We start from the raw sequence: 16,129 nt of genomic DNA, 5'->3' as shown, positions 1-16,129 counted from the left end.
AGATTAGGAGTTTGATTTCTAGATTAGGAGCACAATTTTTGGATTAGGAGCATAATTGTTTGTGAAATGTAAGTAAACAGAGCAATAATGGAAAAAACAGTGTAAAATTGCAGAAAATTTTAAAAAGTAATATATTTTTTATTTGTATATATCTCAAAAATTGTAGGATTTTTCCGTAAATATTACTAACTATTGTTTGGTTATATTGGCTACCACGAGGGTCACATTGAGACCACAAAAGGCTCACTGATTATTTCAGTTCATTATTCATATGGAATATTTATTTAACCTCCATCGGGAATATACCTACCTTGCAAATTCTCAGCCCATCACTATTTATACCGCGTAGGCTAGCTGGCATGCTCTAACTAACCAAGTCACTAGGATTAAGTTTTAATAAATCATAGTTTAAAACACAGTAATAAATTATAATTAAAATCCTGTGGTGCTCTTCAATTTGGTGATTTGATAGATATCGAGCTTCCCACTCTTAGAATTTTACATTACTATTAATATTATTATCCACCTTTTAGTGCAATAAAGCATGTTTTTTTAATTTTTTAAACTATAATTTATTTTCCTATTTTTTAGTCCTGCTAAGTAAACAACTGTGTAATACATATTTGGGTAACAAAACATTTTATTAACTTGGATGGCAATTGACCTAAACGGCCTTCCGCATGAGGAGCGAACACCATCGCCACTTCACTATCTGAACGTTGAAAATACAATTAATATTTCAAGATAATACTATTAAAGTAATAAAGATAAGATTATCGATCGTTTATTCTGATGATTATGCTTGGTATTTGATATGAGTCTAAATTTTTAAGCCCATCCAAGATAGAGAACTATGGAAATAAGTAATCACCTACCGATTTTCCATCACAAGTGATATTAACCAAATAAAAAAATAAAAAAGCGGGCAAATGTTCCGGATACGGAATCCTAATCCCGCATTTGATACAAAGCAAGGCACATTTCCTATTAAATTAACTTTGAAACAAAAAAAAAACAAAAACAAAATCGGTTCATCTCTTTGGGAGCTACGATGCCACAGACACACAGACCCTTATAACACCCCAATTTTTCTAATGTCAATATCGCATGAATAGTTTTAACTGAAAATTAATTTATTTTCATATTTTACAAAATGTATTTACTGTGGGTATTGATAGAGATTATTGAAAGTCTCAGTTTTGAATTTATAGTTTTTATATATCTTATCGTTTGTGATAGCAAAATATACACTTGGATACAAAAATATAAAGGAAAATACATATAGAACGGACACATACGAGAAATAAACCTAACCCAACAACAATACGGATATATTCTTTTATTTCATTTTAATTCTACCCTGGGGATCTAATTGGTATTAGTTACCATTATTATTCTACAGTTAATTAATTGGAAACCCCATTAAAGTACACATGATTAAAACAATATGTCTTCATTGATGTCCAATTTCAAAGTAATAATATCTACAACAATCTTTTTTTTTAACTAACATTCATGTGTGTTTTCTGTTCATCTGATTCGTTCGTTCTGCTTACTTTTGTCGACACACAAATAATCTAATTACTATTTGTGTGCTTCTTTTTAAAACAAAAGTTTAGATAAATAAAAAGTAGAAACAGAAATAAAAGTATACAGAGTGTTAAAAAACACTGGATTTCAATTTGCTCACGCGTTCTGCACATGCGTCAAATTTTATTCTTTAACACTGTAAATCATAACCTCTACATAATTTTATACAAATTAAGTTTTAAATGCATTAGCTAATTAAAAATAGTTTGTTTACGTGATTATTGAATGATGTTTGAGAGTGAAAATATTAAAGCCGAGAAATATACTAAAAAATTATTTCAACGAACTTCACCATATTTCAATCTAGTTTTTCTTTTTCTCAAGTTTTTTTAAGTTACAGAGAACAAAAGTACAGGAACAGGTCCAAAAATTCCCGAAGTGAAGATTTTTTTTTTTACACATTTAATCTCGCGATGGGACGAATTTTCACAACTTCTGATGGGCTTGAAAAAAATATATTTAAATAAACTGTATACAGGTTGAAAAATCTAGAAGATAGAAAAAGTTCCAGTCACATACACCATTTGAAAAATAAAAGTTATGCATGTTTTAAATCGAGCGCGAGCAAAATGCTTCTTATAACGTTACTGCTGACAGGTTTAAAATTATATCATTCATTCAGAGTGAATGCATGTAAAAACAATTAAAAATCCTTGAAATCACGATCTATACAAGCTCTATTTCCTCAAAATCCCTTAACACTTATTGAAGAATTATTGTTAAAGGATATTTTCTTTTCTCACCCACAAGATGTGAAACTCTTACATTTGAATTATTGGTCGGTATGTTTAGCAAATTCTGCTTTCTTTTATAATTAAAAAAAACTTCCAATTTTTATGACCGAATTTGATGACCTCATTTTGCGGACACTTTATGATAATCAGTATCAATTAAAGTTTAGTCAGACTTTATAGAGAACAATTATGAGAAGTGATAAGTGAAATTCATACCAAAACTGCATTTAATAATCTCTTCTTACACACTCAGATTTACAAGTATTGCATTTTTGTCTTACATGTTAGTGTTGGTCAAGCACATTTATATTGTCAGGTTGAATTAACAGTAGTAACATTAATGTTACTACTCTAATGCATAAATTTTGATGCATTAATGATTTGTGTTAAAATTTAAGAAAAAAAACTGCTTCTGGCAGCTATGTTCGAAAATTATTATAAATAGCCTCTCTGTACCAGTTTTTCGCTCCATCGTTACTCAAATATAAAATTAGTAGATTGAATTTAGTTCTAGACAAATAAACCTTTTTCTTTTTGCATTCAATGAGCCCACCAATTTTGTAACACTCCATAAGAAAGTATATATATATAATTTTCACAAAATTGAATTCTAAAGACTTTTCTGTTCTTTTTTTTTTCCACAGCATTATCATTCTAATTATCAAACAGACATTTTTTTCGTTTGAATTGTGTATAAATTGTGTTAAATTTAATGAAAAACTTTGATGAACGAATTGTATTTATTTTTGTGGATAATTACTTTTTTTTTTTTAATTTCTCGTAAACAGTATATTATTCTACAATTTTATAGAATGATGTATTTAACTTTTTGTAAAATAATTTAATTAATCCTTTGTTAAAAAATCTCACCGAGATAATTTAAAGAAATTGACCGTGTCAAAGTTTTTTGTAAAACGTCTCATTAATATGAAAATTTGAGTCGATCTGGATTTTAATAAGTTTATATATTTTTGTAATCCCCTTTTAATTTCCTATATTTTGTTACCCTACTCGATAGGTTTTGTTAATTGTTTTTACTAACGTATTACTATTTCACTCAAAAAATTCGTTATTTTATTTTGTTTTTTTCAAGTATCTCTCTAAGAACACTTTTCAACTCACGGTAAACCTGTAAAGTCGCGTTCTGTACAAAATTTGTGAGAGATAAAAACTTGCAACATGCAGGGATGCTCAATTATTGATTTAACAGTAAAATGTATATTTTTTGTCTGAATAAATTTCAGACATAATATGTGGTTAGAAAATGAAAGTCAAACTTTAAGCATAAATTTTAATATAAAATATTACATAAAATATGAACTTAAATATACACAAAGTTAGTATCCTTGACACATGCCGTTACACACACTTATGATGACATTTTAATATCTTTAAACCGAAAACTAGTGGACATAAATATAAAATATTTATCTTAATATTACCCATTTGCAAGCTATTTGTGGAAATATTTTGAATGAGTACAAACCGACAAACAATAGGGTATACATACAGCTACTGGTAAAACAGTTTTGGGCACATGGTATGGAAAATGTACTTTGTGATTGATATGAGTTAAAAGTGCATGTCAATTTGAAAGGAGATCGGCACTTTTACTTTCACACCGAATGCTCTCAGGGGTGTGATTATTCGTTAAATTGATAATATAGTGAACAAATATTTCCATAGTAAACTATAACTTACTAGGCAAGTACGTTGAACATCTACCCAATATGTGTTTTAGTTGATTATTTTATTTCCTGGATTATTTTTAGGGCTTGAGTACCCGCACCTCCTTCTTTGATTTTGAAACGGAACATATGTTAATCATACGAGATTTTTGTTATTCGAGCCTCTACTAGGTTAAAATGTAACTTTTTGGTGGTAAACTTTATTTAAAAAAAAATACAAGAGATTTAGACATGAAATGAAATGTTGTAGTTCCATATTTATATCTAGATGTGTTATCAATTATTATTTTTAGAAAAAATTATATAAATAATAAATAATAAAAAACAACAGTATTTTTTATTTATTACAATGTATATATCAATATATATGCAGAGACAGTGGCGCCATCTATGAGCTACATCTAATACTAATATATAATTGGCTACATTTAATATTAATTTTAATTAAGTGGCCATCTGTAGATTCTTTCAAGTATTAAAAAACGTCATAATGAAAATTACAAAAAGCGTGATAACAAAACATAAACAATTAATTTTTGCAGTTCTACAGTAGAATAACTAATGGTGTAATGCATGGTATATTCATGAAGGAGGTGCATTCAGTCTCTGAAAATAATTAAGCTGATAAATGAAATTATCAGCGGAAAAGGTGGTAAAAGTTTTTTCCCAAAAAATTTCTCGGGATTTTTTTAAATATTATAAATTTTACTATTAAATACGTTTTTACACTTTGATTGCAGATAGATTTTCAATATTTCATAAAAAAAAATTAGAAACTCTTAGGCGGCTTTACCCTATAAATAGAGGTATATATTATATACAGGTAGATTACAGTGGGTAATATTAATTTACATTTATCTATTTTGTAAATTTTCACATATATACATGTTTAATTTTATTTACGATTATAATAAAATCCTTTTGAAATTCGTATGCGGCTTTAACAATAATCATAATCTCTGATTGTTTAATTAGAGTTTCTGGTTTTGTTGGAATTCTACAGTGTGTTTTGTAAATAATATAATAAATTAAAGTTACACAATGAATATATTAAAAAAACACGAATGGAATAGCAAACCTATAAAAATCCAAAAATATGTGTGATGATTTTTGTTAAAATTAGGAAATTCACTAAATTTATGGCATACTTCTACGAACGTACCCAAGTTCTGATTTTTTATTGTTAAGTGAGTACAGATGCGTTACTTTTTATTCCAAAATATTTTAGGTTCCAGTACAATTAACAAAAAACTATCTACGGTTGTATTATTCCGGAATAATGAGGAATAACTTATGTTTGAGAAAAATAGTAAGAGTTTCGCTCCAAAGACTATCAAAAGGTAAGTGTCGGTTAAGGACAAAGAAAAGTATAACGTGGTACTGGTAGTCTTTTTTTAACTTGAAAGTTCCCAGCGAAACGGTTCAGTAACTACTATAAAAATTGCTGAAATATTTTGTATAATATGCAAACTAAAGGTAGTTCACTCGAGAAATGGCTTTTGTTAGGAATTAAGTAAAATTGAAATATAAGATTAATAAAAATGTGTTAATAAAAAATAACAACGATGTATTAAAATGTTGATTAATAACGAAGTTTTTGGTACCAAGAAAATGGTTATCAACCGATTTGTGAGCATCCTTTTAGAGACTTGACTATTACGAATGAACTACCTTATAACAATACATACTCGTTTATAAACATTCGCGAAGTGATAGTCCGATATCTCAGTACTCTTCAGGCATTTCTATATAAAATAAATAGGAAATATTTCACTGAGCTGACGTTGCCATCTGTATACTGAAATTTATAGAAAGTTGAATAGATAACTGTTATTGAATTTGCCACTCCAAACAACAAACTGTAAAACAAGACTTCATACCACAGCAAATTTTTTCTCGTCTCATAAAAAAGTGACGTCACTTCCATTATGTCTCTGCCTTAGTTTAAATAAAGGGTTTAACGGTCATATTTTGCGTATGTCTAAACTTTAAAGATAATCAACGTCATTTTCCTGTTTTAGAAAGAAATAACTCTTCATCTGAAGTGAAAAAAAAATTATTTAATTATCGTTTCGTAAACTTCTTGTAAATTGAGAACCTGAATAACATTATGTAATAATTTACCTAACAGCTAACATCTCTGAAAAATATTCATGATACTTCAAAACCATTACTATAACCCAAAAAGGATATAAACCATACCACCCAAAATAATATAATTACCACATTGCAGTAAAATAACTTACCTGACACAAAATAATGAAATTTAATTCACAACCCCGTTACATGAATGACCATGGATTGATATCATAAAAAATTAATCTTGTATTGAAAATTACCTGCAATAAAAATAGAAAAAATATTTTAAAAAATATGCCATCAATTTTCAATTCAATCAAAATAAAAAATTTAATTTAAATTCCAATAATTTTTTGTTTTCAAAAATACATACATTTATTTTTTCTACATACACACATTTTTTCACAAATAATAATACCAAACAATTGAGCAATAAATAACTGACCAAAGAGATAATTTGAATTTTATGATACATAAAGCAATTATGTGCATAATTAAATATTTTTAATTTGCTTTTCCAGTTTGATTTAAATATGATTAAAAAAAAAAAAAAAAAAAAAAAAAATGGGCTTTGACTAACAATAAAATTTTTAATTATACGTATCATAACAGGTATGATGACAACGAGTATTACTTGGTTACCCCATTGATACACGTAAATTAACTGGGTGGATATTTTGGTACCTGAACACCCACTATTATAAATATTGTATATAGTATACAAGTTGGGTAATAAATTTCTTGAACATAAAATTTAATTTAAAATTGAATGGTTCTTCTGTAACAATATTATAAGAAGAGCAGAGTGATATAGAAGGTACAAATACAATTCCAAGATGAAATGCTCTTCACATTTTTTGGATCGAATATACCAGGCATGGGAAAATGTGACTCAGAGAAGTCCCTCAGACTTCTGTATCTAAATAACAAGCAAGACAGCGACAACCTAACCAGTGTCAACCAATAATACGAGTAAGACAGAGAGACAACATTTTTGTTCTACATATCTCATTACTATAAGAGAAACTGAGATAGGTAGAAGAGTCGTATTCCCGCCTCGCTTCCTCCTCTATGAGCAATGCGGACTAGGATAAAGAGACACACAATAACGTTTATGGCATACAATAAAGTTATAACAATGGTGACTTCGACTTAAAATAACTCGCCTTATTTTAAGTCGAAGTTGTCATTGTTATAACTTTATTGTGTGACATAAACTTTATTGTGCGTCTCTTTATCCAAGTTTGCATTGCTCATAGAGGAGGAAGCGAGACGGCTATACGATTCTTAGGTTGTCACTGAGCGTTCTTGATAAACTCATAAGAAGATTAAATACTATTGGAGTCATTTATATATAATCATGGAAATATTCAACAAATACTATTTCCAAGAATATTATTAATATCTCTTAAGTAATGTAAAAAAAATTAGTCCCCAGATTACACACATAAAAATAGCTCACGACCAACTTTATTGGGAAATAAAATCTAATAATATTTTCAAGAATATTATTAATATCTCTTATTTAATATCTCTTAAGTAATGTAAAAAAAATTAGTCCCCAGATTACACATATAAAAATAGCTCACGACCAACTTTATTGGGAAATAAAATCTAATAATATTTTTGACAGTAATTATAAATATTTTATCACGTAATATATGATTACGCTACTGCTTTGACAGTAACATTTTCGACGTAAATGATAATTATTTCTCAACGAAATATTCTCGATAAATTTTTTTTTTTAATTAATAATAAATTTTTATTCTAAATTTCAATTTAATAATGACTTTTTTTTCGAATAATTTTCATATAATTTTGTAAGTCAATTTAATAAATTGAATATTTTTTAATGATTTATTAGACATTCGAATTTGATGTTTGATTTTAATTAAGCAAACTAAGTATTGTTTACCATTTGTAAATATCATTTTTAATAATTGATTAGTTTTTTTCTAATTCTTTGTGAATACGACGTGGTAAAATTAGTAAACTCGTTAATGAGTAATTAGTAATAATTTAAATAATTTTGAATCAAGTATTTCTGCGTTCTTAATGATCTAAATTTTCCCTTAGAATTCAAAAGTGGGTTTAAAGATAGAATGATAATCTGAATATTCTGGAGAGAGTAAAATTTTAAATAGAATTTCTATATTGATTATTTTAGAACAAATACTCAAAAAATTTTTACTTGCTTAAATCGGAAACTTTCTTGAATTTATGTCATTTCGTTTGTAGAATATAGTCTCAGATGAATTAAAAATGTTTATGTACTTTTTGTTTAGACGCAGAAACCCTTAATGAGCATACAAAACATGTTATTAGTAATCTCTAAATTTTATTTGAATTATTAGGGCATAGAATTTTCACTTAGAAAGTGAACAATATATAGCACAGAAAACAAGCATTCCTTCTAATTTTCTTGTTTCAGTAATTTCACTGATGATCCAATAATCTTAGTTAAAATTAGGTAAGTATATCGATTTTTGAGATATCCAGCTATAAACTCGTATAAACTTGTATTTTAACATCCTTAAAGTAGTCTCAAAACCTACATATGATAGAGTGGACAAGACTATTAAAATCTAAGGTCTAAGATCACAAAAATCGATTTTTTGCACGTTTTTTTTACCATTTTTTAAATTTTTACATAAATCTTTAATTTATGGTTCAAAATGATAAATATAGATGAAGCAGATCTACGATCATTATTTTGAACCATGAATTAAAGAATTCTGTAAAAATTTAAAATAGTAAATGTCAAACAAATCATGGCCAACTATTCTGATATACTCAATGAATTATGACTATTTTACATTTAAGAAAATTGAAAACTGTGTATATCAAGAGCGGGTGGAAGCTATAAAGCGGTGGTTTTTACTTTTAAGCCCAGTGAAGCGGGCGGGTATCAATCTAGTAATATATATAATCCTGTTTATATTACCTTTTTAACTAAAGAAAGTGGGAGTATAGTGCATTATATCGGAGAGGATGTAGCAGGTATCGACGCAGTCTTCTATGTATATTTAATTAGAGTTGAGGGCTACGTAACATGGAAATTTTTTCATTACCACCATTCGTAAAGAGAAAACTTCTATTTTTGAGATTTTTCGTGGCTTATTTTACCATTCGTAAAGAGAAAACTTTTATTTTTAAGTTACTTATTTGATTAAGCTTGTGATGGAGAAATACGTTTTGTAGAGCTCCGTTTCTCATTATTTTTGTTACTTGAAAATTAGAACAGGCCTACCCTGTAGTCAATCAAAGCTTTTCTCTGGTTATATGTATGTACAAAAGGTCTTTCAAATATACTCCATATATATTTCTATTACAGTTATTTCGGTTGCGTATTTATAGAACAGATTAAATTGATACGTGTCTGTATTTTCTAGCATGATTATTGTGCGGCACCAACAAACAATACAAATGTGTATGTGTCATCCATATACATATATACTACGTACACACATCCCTGAAGTAAAATACTAGCTAGAACTAGGCTACCAGAAGTAGTCGTAATGCGTTCGTTATGTTTTGTGTGCCTGAACCATTCTCATAATAAAATAATAACAACAATATCACACAACCAAACCCTATACACTAGGCGGTATAGGCGGTGGCATTGCGAAGAAAATCCTAATTAAATTTAAAAAGTTTTGAGTAATTTTGAAAATTATTTCAAGTTAAAAATTAAAGCGTTTAAAAAATTAATTTATTGGGAATATCGGTGTGACCTTGAAATAACTATGGAAAGTTCTAAGAAGATCCATTTTTACTCCTTAATAACCACAAGGATGTTATTAGATTAACGTGTGTGTGTGCCTGACTGTAGCATCGTAGCTACTAAACGGAGAGACCGATTTTGATTTTTTGTTTGTTTGAAAGATAATTTGATGAAGAATGTTCTTAGCTGATGAAGACAATAAACAACTTTCCCACGGGACGATCTTTAAACGGCTGAGCAGATTTTGTGAAACATAGATAAGAGCATACTCGATCCAATTGCTTTTCCAAAGTCTTTTGAGCCAAATCCCAATTGTATAGTCTTACAATTCATTTTGGAATAAAACCTAGACTTTCTAGTCTATCGTTTTTGTACCTATTTATGGTAGTAGGTATGTAGAATGCCCCCAAAACAAATGAATATTATTGTTGTTGTATGGCTGGTGTGTGTTTGGCTGTATTTTGGATATGGATATCATTTCATCCAACATTAAATACAATGTATAGGGTTTATTTTATAGTATATAATGTGTGTATATTTATTTGTATATTATATTGCTTATATGATATAAAACAATTTCAATATATTTTATTTATTTTATTTTATGCAAATGGCCATATATCAAATCAAATAAAATTTCAGGTTTTATTATTTAAATAATTACAGTAGGTAGGTATTTAAATAATACCTTTACAAATTTATAATGCAAATTGACAGTAATAGCTTTACAGTGTCATAGAGTTCTTACGTTTTCGTTTTATTTCAAGACCCATTATACGTGTAAAATTGAATACAATTGCAAAAATTTAAAATATACATCTTTAGAAATAAATTTATATCCATTGTGAGAATTAACGATGATTGTCAGCGTTTTTTGGTATGACTCGGGTCACTATCAATCTTTTTCATTTCAAATTAACAATTATGAATCCTCTAAAAGATAGTGAAAATGAATAATAACTTGTTACACAGTTTTATAAGTCCGTATAATTATTTCAATATTAGAATATATATTTAACTTGAAGGCAAGGCGTCATCAGTTCGTCTTCAGAATATATACAGCGTGTTTACTAAGTTGGTTCCATACGGGTAACTTTTTTAATGTAAGGTTTACGACAAAAAGTTCTTCCATTCTTTATAAAAGTCTCTGCTCTCGAAAATATTAACATTTAGCTATTCACTTTTGACATCGACAGGGACTGGAATCCATTCTCGCCTTCAATACATGTAATTGCTCTTTAATGAAATTCTTTAAATACACTCCTACATATCTCGGGAGTGATCTCTTGAACCGTTTCCCTTATTATCTGTTCTAATAGTACGAGATCCCGCTGCAGATTGGTGTGCCCATCGACTTTTTGTTTAAAACCAAATTTTTATGTTTATTTATAGTTAAGAGAATATATATTTACTAGGGTGCCTATCAAAATTTGGCCGCCATTATTTTTAATTAAATTATTTTTAATTGATTTTTGGTAAAAAATTTCCCCTAATTATTTTTTAAATAAAATAACGTCTACATCACGGTAATTAATATGAAGATTCTAAAAAATCACGGTTGCCGTTGCGCACCTGGCCGCACCTCTTTGCAGCCAGGTGTAAACAGGTATGATTTCGATAAATTTATACCCTTATAACCTATTTTTATTAATTATATGTCAAATTGAAGCTAATTTTTTTCTATTAATTATCATATAAAGTTGCCTAATTAAATCTGGCCGCAAATAAGGGTTGCTGGCTGTTAAAGATAATAAATATTTAAGGTAGAGTGAAAGAGAGCTAGCGCGTAACATCATTTGTCAGACGAGGACAACGATTGCCGGCTGTGCAACGCTTTTAAGCGTCTAATAGAGATATAATATTTAAGTTTGAATCATTCAAATAATTTGTAATTGGATTATTGCTTCATCAAAATGGCTGCAAAGAGGTGCGGCCAGGTGCGCAACGGCAACCGTGATTTTTTAGAATCTTCATATTAATTACCGTGATGTAGACGTTATTTTATTTAAAAAATAAATAGGGGAAATTTTTTACCAAAAATCAATTAAAAATAATTTAATTAAAAATAATGGCGGCCAAATTTTGATAGGCACCCTAGTAAATATATATTCTCTTAACTATAAATAAACATAAAAATTTGGTTTTAAACAAAAAGTCGATGGGCACACCAATCTGCAGCGGGATCTTAGACTATAAGTGGTATACGTTTCTAAACGACCATTATCATTCCTATCGAACTTTTTCAATTTGTGGTGGACACTCTATAAATTCAATATAAAAAGTAAATAGTTGAATGTTAATATCTCCGAAATCAAAGATTTTTATAAATAATAACTTTTTTTTCGTAAACCTTATAATTAAAGTTTTCCATTTGGAGCCAACTTAAGTAGACACGCTGTATATTTTATACGTCATGTTCATCTCTATACATACCTATATTTGTATATATATTATCTTTTATATTTTATTATATAATCATACAATCAATATTGATTTGTTATATGCGTTCGCGGCGGTATATTAATATATTTATCTAGGGTTACCCAGATAGGATTCTTAAATATTCTATGTAATCATCTACTAATTAAGAATCTTTTATTTCATTAAGAACGATTCTTGATCGACTAAGAAACATATTGCGCGTTAAGTATTGGAAAGCCTTATCTAGTTATACCGACTGTTTCATTTGAATTTATTACCATGATATGTTATATAGACTATCATTGAATGACTATACCATATACAATGTGTCTCATTTTATACAATTTAGCTGAAAATTTCTTCAACGGAGGGTTTTTGGAAATTATTCAAAAAGGTGCTCTATTTGGAGAGAGACATCTTATTTTACTGGACTTTCAGAGTCTTTGAAAATTCGAATCATGTTGTATCATGCTGAATTTCTAGTAAAAGGGCAATGCTGAATACTTCTATTTCAAGTTACACTAAACTCAACATCAAGTAGGTTTAAAAGTGGGCAGTACGATATCAATGCATAGCTATTAAAAGACCATTATTGATTAATGATTTATTTATAGAATATTTTTTTAAAAAAGGTTAGAATAAATTAAAATTATACAGGCTCAATTTAAAGTTAATTTCCTTTAAAGAAACATCCGTAGGTACTAAGATATAAGCTAAAAATGATGACAATATGATCTCTGGCCAAAGATAAAAGAAGGGTTACATATTTTTTGTCTGATAAAACACAGAAAGAGTTTGCGTGACTAGTTGCGAGCATCATCTTGTATCTTCTAAAACTTTATTACATTGTATATTTATTAAACATAAAGGTAGTTATTTCACATATCCTTGTATATATTATACAACATTAAAAAAGAACACGTATTCTATCTCTACCTTATAATTACAAAGTATTGTGTATATAATTAACTAACGATAGCTACGGAGACGTTATAGGTACAAACAAACACAAATATTTTCAACTAAACATAAAACTGTCAATCATGAAAGTTTATGTAATCTCGTTAAATATACTATTTAAGTAGGTATTATGCCTATATCCGTGTCTATAATAACACAATAACAAAATCTATATAATAAAAGCCCTAAGAGCATACACAGTATACCACAGTAAAACCATTAACAAAAGATTAATACTTAAATAATTTAACAACAATAAATTAAGAACCGATTAGTCTTCTGTACAAATATTATAGAGAAGTATTACAGAGAATTTTTAAAATAATCAAAGTGGGTGGACGACCTTTTGAATTATTATATAAATCTCTAACTAAAAAACGCAAATATATTTTAACTCCCTCTTATAGATTTTTACCCATTAAAACTAAGTTACATATTAAAAAACGTGTATTACGCCAGGTTTTGTTGCAAAACATATTTGAAAAATCAAAAATTTGAGCGATTCAAGAGGGATTGCTGGCTCAAGAGGGAACTTCGAAGTCCTGGAGATTGTCAGTTGGGTATATTACAACAATTGAAGGATGCCTGATAAGGCTGTGATAATCCATACGGAAAACAGAATATGAACCGCCAAAGAGTGTGTTTCAATGACCAAAAACAAAACAGACAAAAATTGATAATATACTGGCTAGTATCATTTTGTCAAGCAGCTTTTTTCTTTTTTAAGAATATTTCACAAGACCACTAGTGAAAGCTACCTGAATGTTTTCAACTTCCTATTTTTTACACTTTTGGAAAATATGGACAAACTTTGTCCTAATTTGCGTTAACGAAAAAGTGTTTATAAGAAAAGGGTTTAGGTACTTTTTATAATTAACACTTTTTAAAATTTATACTATTGTTCTATCTCTACCAGCTTACACGATGGATCTGATGGGCCAAAGACCTTGTAGCTAATTTACGAACTCAACCTCACTTTTTACTCCCTTGTCACGCTTCAAAAATTTATCACTTTTCAATTTTGAGTTATCATATCCACAGACGAGCAGACACTCGGGCGGACAATTAGAAATGGGATACTTAAATGATTTTATGAACACCTGTACCAAAATTTTGTTCGTTACATAAATATTTTCAAGCGTTGCAAGCTTAGGGCTAAATTTAAAATACCTTGATATATATTACATTTATACAGGATATAGTAAAGTCCATATATGCGTATAGTAATGCTGTTGGACATAAAAAACAATTAAAAACGAGACTTGTTGTTAAACTATCGTATAATTAATTAAATTTATTTGTATTTTTATTATTTTGTGTAAAACAGTGAAATTTAAGGATGTACGAGCGCCAGGGTAATTTTGGATAAAAGGCTTGATTTTTTTATATGAAGTTATAATAAGTCTAAATCAATTCTGAAAATTTTAGGGGGGGGGGGATTGAATGTCTACAAATAACTCAACAAGATTAAATGATAATAAAACATACTTGCACTTGTCAAAAATAATAACACTTCTCCAAAAAGCAACTTCTAAAAATGTGTCATTTTTCCATCGTGTTGTTGCGTATTTGTAAAAATGTTTTGTTCGAGGTCGATCGTGGAATTTTTAGCCGGAGATACCCGACGCCGAATTCGAAAGTTTGGTCAGCATCTAATATTTTAAGAGTAAATCTGACTGAAAATGAATATACTGTAAATATTTTATATCAAAATAAATCTAAGATAAATTCACAAGTTGACAAAAATTTTTAATTATAATAAAAATTAAAACTACTCATTATTATAATTTCTCATGTTCGACACAGTCTCACAAACGAGCTAGAGAATAATTAAGATAAAATTACAACAAATAATGATTATTAATTTTAAATTAATGATTAATATGATACGATGAATACATCAAATACAAGCCGGTATCGTTTATAAAATCTTTAAACATCATGAAACATTCCAAATAATCGTTTGTAGATGTTCATGTTTTCAAATTATTATTAGAATTTGGGTCTCAAATTACTTTTAGAAAAAATAGTTCAAAATGTTTTTGATGTTGTCTATTTAAGTTTAAAGTAATACCGACTGATATATTAATTGCTTGAAATAATGGTTTTTAACTGTCAATCAAAATCTGAAATTAAACACACACAAAATATATAGAATTTAACACATAATATATTTCAAATTATACATGATATTAATATAATTAAATTAAATAAGTAATCTATATTTATAAAACTATCATTATTGTCCTCTGTCATCAAAGAAAGATTAACGATTTATTTTATGCTTACAAGTTATTGTACGTAAACGTTTTCAACAACTTTGTAAATTGTTGAAATTTCATTTGATTAATATTAAACAAGAATTTTCGAAAAAAAAAATGATACTAGATCGCATAGTCGTATCTCATAAATGATAATCGAAACAAAAACTGTACGGAACTTTCTTCTTTTTCTATATCACTGTATATCTCTAATTCAGGTACATATTGAAAAGGATCCGTTGTAGTTGAAGTATACGCCAGTCAAATTCTACATTAAAATCGCAAAACGCGGTGTACAGCTGCTTTTTAGGTTTGTTATTTTGATTCCTTAGGGAGAGTGCGAAACTACGTTTAGCAAGCACAAAAAAAAGCGATACCTAGGCGTAATCCGTGAAAAAATTTTCGGACTTTTTTAAGTTTTGTTTAATTCAAATACTATGAGCTTTCGACATTAGTTGCTACTATCATTTTGAAGGTATATAAAATTTGAAACAATGGAAGCCAACCCACAGCTAAGCGTGTTTAATAGGTTTTGAGATTTGATGTTTGAAAAATTTACATGGTTTACAGAAATCTATACATTTTGAGTTTTGATTATGTTAAACCGTTTGAAACAATTTTTTTTAAACATCATTGTTTTTTAGTAAGGGGACAAATTAGGGCAAAACA

The sequence above is a fragment of the Chrysoperla carnea genome, chromosome 2, assembly GCF_905475395.1.
Source record: "Chrysoperla carnea chromosome 2, inChrCarn1.1, whole genome shotgun sequence".
In the NCBI taxonomy this organism is placed as follows: Eukaryota; Metazoa; Arthropoda; class Insecta; order Neuroptera; family Chrysopidae; genus Chrysoperla; species Chrysoperla carnea.
The sequence above is the reverse complement of the archived record's forward strand: the minus strand, read 5'-3'. Positions refer to the sequence as shown.